The following is a 12,899-nucleotide window of genomic DNA, read 5'->3' on the forward strand; positions in this document are numbered from 1 at the left end:
CTGCTGCTGATGGCTCTGTCTGTCTTTGGGAGCCCATCAGCGATATTCAAAACGTAGTATAGACGAGCCTTTCCTTGTCACCACATCAAGCACACCATGAAAAGATTTTCTATGCTTTGCATTCTCTCCTACTCTTTGATGAACAGAACTCAACTTGACATTTAAAAAGCCCATGCTTCAGAATTAAGCTTGAGGTGATAAAATGATATGCCTTCTCAGATTTATTACTTTTTTAATTATACCAAATCACACATCCTAATGATATTTTTAAAAACCCACTTTATTGTATTTTACCCACTTGAACTCTTTTACCATCTCTGTTCTACCCCCTCTCAGCTCCTACCACATGAAATATTTTCTGTAGGTTTTCATACAAGCTTGGATTAATTTGCCCCAATTAATTTTGGCATAGAGTAGAGCTGTGAAAAAATCTGTGAAGATTTTGTTACATGGAGATAAAGTGGTACATAAGCCAAAGAAGCATATCTGTATTTCAACTCTTATTTTAAAATATCCCTACAACAGTGATTGGAATTATGCAGGAGAAACAAAGGTGCAGTGAGTCAAATACAAGGCAATTTTGATATAAATATGCAGCAGTATTTAACAGAAAAAGTTCAATTATAGTACTAGTATAATAGTTCGAAGATAGATGATTGGCTTATAGAGAAATTGTCAAACATGAGGCTGAGTTCAGGTTGGTCAGAGCCATCCTCTACTCATTCTTTCCTATTTACAGTAGCTGCCTTGGAATATAATTTCCTTGCCCAGAACATACTTCCCTCTCCCTTCTTCAGTTTACAATCATATTTTTCCAGACTGAACTCAGGCATCACCCACCCCAGAAGGTCTTTCCAATCCCTCAAACTAGATTTGGTGTCTTTTCTCTCTGCAACTATAACATCCTCTGGCTACCTTCTTTATCACACTGAATTACTTTACTCATTTGGGAGATTTTTCCTCATAAAATTGCGTCTTTCATTTCTTGAGTCCCTGGTGCCATAAGATTTTTTTTGAATGAATGAGTCTTTTATTTGTAAATCTGAGTTTTCTACTTGATACAATTTGTAACTCATTGGGTACATTTAAACAACTAATATGAATCTATTTATAGTCTTTATTTATCTTGTCCAGTGTGAATATTCATGCATTCAGCTACAGAAATGTTAAAGTACTTCATTGAAGGTGCTGTTCTGGTCTCTATTGATGGGTTATGTAATGAAGGTATCTGTACTGTTTGCCTTTCTAAAATCAGAAGAAAGAGGATGAAGTCAGGTATGCACATAACCTTAAGAGTTTCAGATGGAAGCTGGGGTATCTCTCTATATACACCCCACTCCCTGGCATAACATTTAATGTGTAGGCATTTGCATTAATTAAGGTTGGTTGTGCTAGCCGCTATAACAAAGACTGAAAGACAACCACATCTATTATATGATTCCTAACACTCCTTCAAGGTGGATCATGTGAAATTGAACTGAATTGGAAGTGCAGGAGTTTCAGTTGACTTTTCTGATGATTTACTTGACAATCACTCAGAACCTTAATCGAAAATATGAGAAGGTGATTCGTGATAGATAGTTTAAATTAAGAAGGCAGTCAACCTAGAGAAAGAAGGGACTATATAAATGACCATATGTTTCTCAGATGTTTTATGAGTATGGACAAATATTGATTCAGGAAAACAATGATGTCCATACCATCTCCTCCAACACAGAGTGCCTGAAACTAAGAAACAGGCATTGTTAGAAAACAAAACCAATCAAACAATTAAAGAGGAGGGGAGAAAGTCATCCTATCTAGTACACTCAGAATATCAATTTTCAATTTTGAATTTTTCTTCCCAACTAGAGGCTTGCTAGAATGACTTGACCTCCAAAATTGACATATTTTTATCTTTGTAATTAAATGAGACTCGGAATTCTTCCCTATAAATGAATTCTTTAGAATAGCCATTGCATTAATAATCTCTCCATCATACTTTTCCAAAGATTATTGGTTTTGAATAAAGATTGACTTGCCATCATTAACAGGCTGGAACCAGTGGGCTTTCAGAAATGATGAACTAGAGTGGAACCATGAATGTAATGATGTCTGTGTGTAATCAGAATCTAAGAAGTAAATAACAATTGCAGCTGTTACTCTTCCTGGGGGCCAGAAGAGCATTCACTGACACACAAAGCTTTGCCTCAAACACAGGTTTAGGCGGTTCCTTGGAGGCCAGTTCTCATAATGCCAGAAGGGAAGATACAAAAATGTGACCACAGGGTGTTGGACTTCCTTCTCATGCATTCTGTAGAACATTTATTACCCAAATTCTGGACAATTAAGAGTGCATTTTAATTAACTTTCTATCTCTCCAGTGAGTTCTTGGCCCCTCACTCCCCTTTACACAGCTCAAATGATATATAGGAGCAATAGCCGGCCTGCTTCTGTTCATGTAGGTATAGGAATCAGTTATTTTCCAGGCTTTTTCATAGGCAGGCAGCTTTGATTGTGTTTCAGGTCAGCAGTTGCAGAAATGTGGTAGCATTATTCCTAGAATTGTATTTCTAATTACAGGATGATGCTATGGACTCATTTAAAACAAGTATGTAACAAAAAAGCCAAGTAAAATTAAGTAATGTTAGAAGTCAAAGGTGATCAAACAGCATTCCTATTTTTGTCTACCTTATGCCCAATTTTTAAGCCCTGAATCTTAGCATAATAGTGTTGACAACTGAGAGCCTTTGTTTGTGTTCATTTCTATATCTCCACTTCTTGGAATGGTGTATGGCACATAGTAGGTGCTCAATAAATGTTTGTTGAATGTATGAAGAAACCCCGTTGGAAACTAAAGAAGGAATCCCCTGAGTTGTCAGCCCTGTGTTTATTCATTCATTCATCAGACCACTATTAAGCAGTTACTATGTATCTCATAGTATTGAGCGTTGGAGGTGCAAGGCTGAATATTGCATGCTTAAGCTTCTCAAGCCTAGGGAGATAGGGTTTGGCACAGGCAGACACATTAATATATACTTACTAACACTTGCTGCTGTAGACACAAACTTCAGTAATCCCACTAACAGAGGAGGGAATGGGAACCTCTCCCCCAAAGACCCAGACCCTGAGATACTCTTAGGTGGAGTTTTAGTAAAATAAGCAGGGACTGAATAGGTGTCCACCAACTACTCTAGAAGCTGCTCTGGCATTAAGCTACTCATAGCACACCCCCATTCATTCCAGGAATTCAAATTCAAAAACACAAGCTACAATGACTCAGAAGCAGCAGCAACATTGAGCTGGGCCACCTCCTGTCATTCCTACCTGTTCTAAGCCTGGTAGGGGAAGAGAGTCTGAGATCTGAGAGGACTGATTTCAAATGTTAGCTCTGCAAGTTGCTTTATATTTTTTAAACCTTGATTTCTTTATCTGTAAAATAGGGATATAATAGGATTAATAGAGCCAGTTACAGGACTAAGGGAAGTAATGTATTACACCTTATTTAGGGCTTGGTACATATACACCCATTAACTTAATTCAGTTTGGCAAGTGTGTGTGTGTGTGTGTGTGTGTGTGTGTGTGTGTGTGTGTATTTTTTAAGACAAAGTCTTGTTCTGTCACTCATGCTGGAGTGTGGTGGCACAATCTTGGTTCACTGTAACCTTCACCTCAGGTGATCCTTCCACCTCAGCCTCCAGAGTAGCTGGGATTACAGGCATGCACTACCACACCTGGCTAATTTTTGTATTTTTCGTAGAGACGGTGTTTCACCATGTTAACCAGGCCGATCTTGAACTCCTGGCCTCAAGTGATTGCCTGCCTTGGCCTCCCAAAGTGCTGGGATTACAGGCGTGAGCCACCGCTCCCGGCCCAGGCAAGTATATATTGAGATTCTGTTGGGGATCTATTAGTTCCCTTTCTCATTTGTCACCTGGTTCCTTTCACTTTCCCCTTTAAAAAAATAAACTCATCCACCCAAATATACATCATTAATATAAAATGCACAATTTTTTTCATTATGCTTTATCTCAGGCTGCAGACAACTGATTGCATGTGGACATTTCAGACACATGAGTTCCTAACATAATGAGCTCAGCTGAGGTTCCAGTCATGAATCTGCCTCATCTCTCCTTCCTTCTACTTCCACAAAGGCAGGCTGGGCCAGGACTGGTTTTTTCTCCCTCTTCTTCCCCCTGCCTTGATTCCCAATGCTGGCTGTATCATAGAATGACATGGTGGGTGCTCTAGAAATACCCTTGGGTCTTACCTTCAGCTATACAATTGATTTGAGCCTGAACATCATTATGTATCAAAAGTTCCAGAGGTTGAAAACCCCTGCTCTAAACCAGAGCTCCATGTATGTCTTGGTAGGAAAGAGGACCTCTGCCTGAGGCGAAGGTCTGCCATTCTCATTCGGGTAAATACTACTGCCAAACCAAAGCCATGGAATTCTGATTCAGCTGGCACTAGGTGCTTGCTCAGTCACTGTCATGGGATACATGAATGGCAATTTTCCTGGTTTGGACAGACCAACAGCATGCTTAACAACTTTGAACATGGCCTTTGATCTGTATCACCACATCTAATCTCCGTGCAGCCCACATAGTGTTTGCCAGGCTCTGTTCACCACCAAGCCTGGCCTGGCTCAACTCAAACTAGGAACCATCATCTAAGGAAGGTAGGCCCTCAAATTCTTATATTGTTTGTTGCCTTGGTGTTGGCTGACCCACTTAAAAATAGGAACAAATTGGAACAGGTTAGATTTTCTGCCTCTGACTTTGTGGTTGTGTTTTCTGTTCATGATCTGTAATTGTCTCTTTATATCTGAATGTTTGGTATTGTTTTCTGTCTGCTGACCTTTTTTGTTTTTTTTTTTTTTCATCCTCAGTTGATGTTGACTGTCTGTCTCTGCTGCCTCTCACTGCCAGGGGTAAACGTTCTGTCCAGCCCAACCTGGCTGCTAGGCCTCTGTGATGGGGCCAAGTAATCCCCCATCCTTGGAGCAGGAACCACAGCCTGCTGGCCTGGCACTCTGCTTAACTTCTTCCTTGCATTATGTAGATCTTTAACACCCCACATATAACCTTCATCACCATCCCCTGGAATCTAGAATAGACCATCAGTGATTTGGAGACAAATTATTTTAGTAGCAAGATCGATGAACTTGTCAAGTTTCATTGATTAGCATTTATTAGACTCATATCTAACTTTAGGGAATGTTTTAAATGCCTAAATAACACATGAAATATGCCTCATTTTCATATGTATTTATTAGAGTTAAGCCTTAGTAAACCAAATGTCTTTCTATGTTATTATTTTTCTTTTATCCACAGTCTGAAGTGGGGCTTCTCAAACTATAGAGTGCTTAAGAATCATCTGGAGAGCTGGTAAAACACAGACTGCTGGACCCCACTCCCACAGGTTCCGATTCAGTAGGTCTGGGATGGGACCCAAGAATCTGGATCTCTAATATGGTTCCACATGATGATGATGATGCTGGTCTACAGGCCATGCTTTGAATATAGCCCTGGCCTAAATCACAGACACCCCATGTTGGCTTCACAGTTTATATCTGAAATTCAGCTTGACCATTATTGAGAATTCCCAGCATGAAGGACCTATGACAGAAAAAGATAATCATTTACTGCTTCTCTTTGACTATTATTTTTTTCCAGCCTAGACTGACTCCATTTTATTTCCAATGTTTCCTTTAATCCCTAAGTACCTGGAGATGCAGAACCATTCTGTAGAATTTTATTGTCCTAGTTTTTACCCCGATGAATCATCTTTCGACAGACATGTGAGCCCTCAGCAAATGCATTATGTCATCTTTCTGAGCGCCACAGAGAGAACTGATACGCCTTTGGTCTGATGTGAAATGATGGCTTCAGTGTGCCCACCATGCTGCGACTCTGACTTGGGAGGGTTCCCAGAATTGTGACAGAAAACCCTGTGGCTGGTGCCAAGTGGGGAAGGGGCGGGCTTGTGATTCTGTTTCTCAAACCACCCAACTCCATGCATGTGTGAGCAGATCTGTCTCCTCCCAGGCTGCCACATTCAAAAGTGGGATATATTTTTAGAGACGAAATCATTAGTCATTAGTCTCTCCCAAGATTCTTTTTTTCCCGTTGAGTAAATTTTAAGAACTTGATCTTTATGAGAAAATTTTCAGGCTTTAAAAAAAAATGGTAATGATTGTAGCCTTGGTACAATGAACCCATTTGCCTCCCTTCTAGACAAAGGCAGACTTCCCACAGCAGTCACTGCCTAAAGTTCCTGGTCCCTACATCCAATATCCAAATCAGTTTGATCTTTCACATCTTATTAGAAAAGCTCCTGCCTCTTTTGATTTTCTGGTCCCCTCAAACCTAGGATTTCAAAAACTAATTTTATCATACACTGAACATTTACCCTTTAAGCTTATTATAAATTCTTATGATGGAAGTTTATTCTTAGCAAAATAGCCCTCTGGCTTAGATATGTACAAATTTTCACATAAGAACAGAAGGATTTGATAGATATCATCTTATATTGAAGAAGGGATAACTGAAAATGAGCTTTATTGGATATCTTTAAATTTGGTGTTAAAAGAACTTTTAACATGTTTCCATTGCTTCAGGCTAAATAAATGTGGTATTAATGGTTTCACCACCAGAAAAGCCACCACATTTGCCAATTTTTGCTCTTAATTAAACTGTATCTGTATATGCATAGTTGGAAATGTCATCATTTAGAAGCTCATCAAAAATTCATAATCACCTGGTGGCTGATAAGGCCCAGCCACTCCCTAGGAGGGATATAACACATTGCATTATAGACTCCAGATTCCCTCCTTCTCCACAGCTGCCACATCTTACTTTTACAATTTAATCTTACTCGATGAGACTGAGACCATCAATTTTCAGAGAGCAGGAGGTAGATTTTCGTAAAAGGATATAAGGAACTCAAAGAGAAGGAATTCTAAAATGTGACCACCTGAAGTCCAAGTCTGTGGTCCGAAACTAGAGGAAGGGCCCATCATTGTAAAGCAGCCAACTGTAGCTTGTCTGCTTTGGTGAGATGATGGAGGAGGAGAGTGAGGGTATATGAGTCCAGGTCAGTCTTCTCCTCTTCTACTTGAAACAGTTAAGTGTGGCAAATGAAGATGGCCCAAACTCTTTGACTTTTCTCTCACTAAAGGAAGATCTCTATGTCTCCTTACTTGAATCTGAGTGGGCTTCGTGATTGCTTAAACAATAGAATTCATTGCGATGCTGCTGTGTCAGTTTCTGGGCCCAGACCTCAAGAGACAGGAAGCTTCCACAGTCTGTCACTGGGAACACCCATTCTTGGAACCCAATCTCCATGCTGTGAGGGAGCCAAAGCAGCTCTGTGGAAAGGACCACATTGAGAGGAACTAAGACTAGCTAGTGTCAGCTTGCCAGCCACATGAATAAGCCATGTTGGAATTGGATCGTTTTTAGCTTCAGCAGAACTGACCCCAGCTGAAGGTGGCCCTGTTCACCTTGGAGATTGAGCAGAAACATAGATAGATGATAGACTGTTATTTCAAACTGCTAAGTTTCGAAGTCATTCTTCTTGCAGTAACAGATATCCAGAATAATAGCATCTCTTTTTTCTACTCTTTCCCATGGCTTCCCTAAGAGCCACTACTGAGACTACACAAGAGCTCTAAGGCCAGAGCCTTTCAGACAGGGTCCTGCGGGAGCTTCTGAAACCCAGGATGACCTTGGATGTGTCCTCTCAATCCTTTTCCCTGGCAAATGCTGTCATCTAAAATACTCTCTGTACCTTAGCCTCGCTCCATCATCCACACACTGTTGCCTTCCTTCCTCCAGAGCCCAGTGATTAGCTAGGTAACATGTTTGGGGTCAAGAGCAAGAAATAGCCTGAGATTTCCTACCTGCTACTGGTCACCATACCAACAGAAAGCTTTTTAATCAAGAGTAAAAGCTTCTCGGTCCTCTATATCCCCACTTAGGTGACATAAGTATGCCCTTACAGGAATAACTAAAATCTTTGATATTGTTACATTCTTGGCAGGGACTGGTGACATCAACTAAGAGTAAGGATTGGCCTGTCAGTGGGCACAGGATGGACCCCATGCCCCCATGAATGCTAGGAGGGTAAGGACACTCACCATTAAGAGGGGGAAGGAGAGAGACACTGAAGAGGAACCAGGAAATGGGCAGGGCACCAGAAATATACTTAGGTGGTTTATCACTGACTAATAGAGGCTGCTTGTGAGTCACTGCCTGCTGGGCCAATGCTAAATCATTACTGTGGCTAGTACTACTGCTCCTTCTACTTGCTGACATAGTGAGGCTTTGTGCCAAGTACTGCTCCAACACCCTGTATGAATTAAGGTAGGTGCTGTTGGTATCCCTGATTTATGCCCAAGGAAACTGAGGCATAGAGCAGAGAGGATACTTGGCCAGAGTCACGTGGGCATGGCAGTGTATTATCAGAATTCAGAACCAGTATTCAACCCCAGGGGTTCTGGCTCTATTATTTGTCATTGGCTTTGGCTGACATCAGGACTTTAGGCACAGAAGCTGAGGGAAGCCCAGTTTGAGTTCACAATACACTTTTTGTCTTTGGCTTATGTCAAGCACCAGAGGAATTGGGCTAAGGGGTACTTCATTTTTGTTATTTTAAACACATTGTAATCTCAAATATATGTGCCTTTGCAGGCTGCTCAAAGTCATCCTCAGCAGAAGGCAGAATATAAATAAACAAATACACAGATAAGTTATGAAAGAAAATGTAAGATCCATGGTAGCTCCATGAAATAAGAATTAAGATGTTGGGGTGTAGCCCATCATGCAGCTAGCCCAGTGGTTTTAGCTCAGCAGAAATGCTGACCCCTGAATACCAAGAAGGAAGGCCTGGTTGGACTGGATGACTGGTTTGCTACGATGAACCAGGACAGTAGGTCACATCTACATTAGGCAAGTGTTCCTGCATTTATGGACATTCTAATATCCCCTGTCATTGTGGCTTGAGAAAATATTAATTTTTGCTTTTTTTAAAAAAAATGTAGATGTAGATTATTTTAGCTTGCAAACATTTATTGGGTGCCCACAGAGAGTTAAATGAATATTTCATGATATGTATTTTGCCAATAGGATAGCCTCCAGTTCAGAGAACCACCTGCTTATATTGAAATCTTTCATTTGCTTTAAATTGAATACATAATTTAAGCTGACTGTAACACCTCCTAGAGGCTTAAAAATGAATCGATTTCTTCTCACTGGGCAGAAATAAGTAGACTGTCTGTAACTGTAAAGAATGTGAGCCATTTCAGTAGATCTTGTGTTCTCACCACACACAAAAAGGAAACTAGTAACTATGTGAGGTGATGGATATTTTAATTAGCTTGATTCTGTTGATTATTTCACAATGCATAATATGTCAAAATGTCAAGTTGTACACCTTAAATATATAATTTTTATTTGTCAGTTATCCTTAAAGCTAAAAAGATATGACCCATTTTAGAAAAGTGGTTATTTTTTTAAAATTCCTACTTATATGTCAAAACAATGTAGCTATCCAATACAAATGCAAAGTCCTTACAAATATTGTTTAAAAATTCATGAGTCTAGTGTTTAATATATTTAGAACAAAGCCAGAAAATTTTTACAGAAGATGTAAAACAAATGTCCTGTTATTATTACTATTCTGCTTTTTCCGGTGTTTCATAACAGCTGAGTAAACAATCAATACCAAATAGTAAAGAAGTGTCGCTGAGCAGATAATGGACTTGAATTAGATAAACTTGGCCTGGGTAGACTGAATACACCATTGGGGCGTATTATTCTCACTTACGGTTTAATCTGATAGCTACCAACTTGAAGTTGATAGCTTTAAAATGTTGGATGAAAAAGAGAAAGCAACTGTCTTTGTAAGGAGGACAAACAGAGAAGGGAGAATCAGTGTAACCAGCACAGGAAACGTACATTTCTTGTATCTTCTAAAGTGTTGGAGAAAAGAATTCCCTCTACTTTGGTCGATGTGGGAGAGCTCTTTTGTAAACCTTTTAAAATCTTAATTAAGTTTCTAAATTTAATGTTTATATTATTTTTTTGAATTTAGAAACAAAATAGTTTTAAATGACTGGTTCTCATAAAAATAGTAAGTAAACATGGCTTATCTGGGCCATGATTATTAATTTACTAACTAGATGTATATACATGTTTATTTTGGGTTCCATTGGCATCTTAGTTCAACTTAAGGGAAAGCAAATAAGCACAGAGAGGCCGAATGAGGTATACTGAGTAGAAATCAGAATATCTGGGTTTCTGTCCCAGTTTTTTACCTCCTGAGTAGTTGTGTGACCATAGGCAAGTCTCTGTGCCTTAATTTCTCACAGTGTGAAAATGTGGATAATGACACCTACTTTCTCTGTGCCAGGAAGTTACCTTGATGCATAAATGAGAAATTAGATGGGATAAATATGTGCAAATAGAAGATTGATATACATAAGCAGGTATTATCATTAAATTCTTGTAAACGAAAAATTCTCTTAAAATACTTATGATGTTACTGCTCTATTTAGGGTAATATTCTAGGTTTTTATAAAGATTAAAAAAATAAATAATATGTAGTTTCTATAGTCCATTCCAGAGCTTTTAATAATACAGGGTCAGCAAATGTTTTCTGTGATGAGCCAGTTAGGCAATGTATTAGGCTTTGTGGGCCAGATTGTCTCTGTTTCTACTACTATACAACTCTGCTCTTGAAGCACAAAAGCAGCCATAGTCAAAATGTAAAATAATGAGCACATCTGTTTTCAATAAAACTTTATTTACAAAAACATGCAAAGGACCAGATTTAGTCCACGTGCTGCAGTTTGCCCATCCTGCCTCTAATCAGATAGATGATGTGCAATTAAAACTATAATATGAGATCAGAATACTCAATATTACAAACAAAATAGATGAAGAATGAATGGCATCCAGCTAAGGCAAGAAAGTCTTCTAGGAGATTGTAGATTTGAGATAGCCCTTCAAGGATGTGATCATGTTTGGACTTGTAGAGGTGAAGAAAGACATCACCAGAAGAAAAGATAGCCCAAGAAAAAGTACAAAAGTGGAAACCTGGAGAAGATATTTGAGAAAGAGCAAGCAATGCATTTGGCAGATCTATAGGGGTAGAGTTAGAAGCAAGAATGCACTGGAGTGGGTGTAAGACAGGAAAACCATATATAGTCAGTTAAACATAAGCTATACTATTTCTGACTTCAACCCACCCCCTTAATGAATACTAAGCTGTAGTTGTTAGGAAAGAATTACTTTTATTTTTGGTTGGTTAGAAAACTCTTACATGTTTCTATGTTGCAGAATCATTTTAGGTATTTCTAAGGATGTTCTGCAACTTGTAATCATCCCCAGGGGTGGTTTGTTTACCTTCATGCTGCTTCACACATTACTCATCAATCCATGAAGAATTGCACGTAGGTTGGCCACTCCGAGGATAGAACCATGAGGAGGTGTGTCTGATTCAGAGCAGGAACTAACTTTCTAGAGCTACACTGTCCAACATGGCCAGCCACTAGCCTCATGTGACTATTTAAATTTAAATTAAAATTTCAGTGATTCAGTCATACTAGCCACATTTCAAGTATTCAATAGCCACTTGTGTCTAGTGGCCACAGTACTGAACAATGCAGATAATAGAAGATTTTCATCATCACAGAAATTTCTATTGGACCATGCTGCTCTTAGGAGATGAGAAACCAAGCAACCTTGAAGTACTGGCTTAGACTCCCAGGGCTGGAGGTTTGGATGACAGTTACGACATTTGGTAACTGTTAGTTCATTAGCAAATACTTTACTTTCTAAGTATGGGTTTTGTCATCTGTGATATGGAGGAATAATTGTACTTTTTTTTAGGTGGTTATGAAGGCAAAATAGTGGATTGCTCTTTAGAAGCTGTAAAATGCTACATAAATATAAGACATTGTTGTCATTTCAGTGATACCATCTCTGTGCTTTCAGGCAATTCTCATTATTTCTTTGCTTGTTTCTATATCATTTGCAAATAGAGATAGTTTTACTTCTTTCTTTACGATCTGAATTTTTTTTTTTTTTATGGAGTCTCGCTGTGTCACCAGGCTAGAGTGCAGTGGCGCGATCTCAACTCACTGCAACCTCCACCTCCCAGGTTCAAGTGATTCTCCTGCCTCAGCCTCCCGAGTAGCTGGGACTACAGGCGCACACCACCACGCCCAGCTAATTTTTGTATTTTTAGTAGAGACGGGGTTTCACCATGTTGGCCAGGATGGTCTCTATCTCTTGACCTCGTGATCCACCTGCCTTGGCCTCCCAAAGTGCTGGGATTACAAGCGTGAGCCACTGCGCCCGGCCCTGAATGCTTTTTATTTCATTTTCTTGCCTAATTGCCCTGGCTAGAACCTCCAGTACAATGTTGAATAGAAGTGGTGGAGGCAGACATCCATGTCTTTTTTTCTGATCTTAGGTGGAAAGCTTTTAGTCTTTCACCATTAAGTATGAAGTTAGCTGTGGGTTATTTGTAGACATCCTTTACCAGGTTGAGGAAGTTCCCTTTTTTTCTAAGTCTGTTGGGTTATTTTTTTTGTTTAATCATGAAGGTATATTGGTCCTTGCTCCCTTTTGTTCATTCAATTTGTTTAACATTTTTTCTTAGCTCTTCATTTACTTTTTGCTCTCTTAGCTCCTTATGGTACTAGAAACCAGCTATGTGACTGGTTATACCTACCATTCCCTAAAGAATCTTCTATCTCTGGAAACCAGGAAGGCCAGACAATAGTAAATGGATGGATTAGGCAAATCCATGGCATCTATGTTAAGGCTATTGCTAAAGAATCAATGCAAAATTTGTGTCTTACTGTAGTAGGAAACATGCTGTCTCTTGGGAGAAGAACTATATAACAT

The sequence above is a fragment of the Pan paniscus genome, chromosome X (assembly GCF_029289425.2).
Source record: "Pan paniscus chromosome X, NHGRI_mPanPan1-v2.0_pri, whole genome shotgun sequence".
Lineage (NCBI taxonomy): Eukaryota > Metazoa > Chordata > Mammalia > Primates > Hominidae > Pan > Pan paniscus.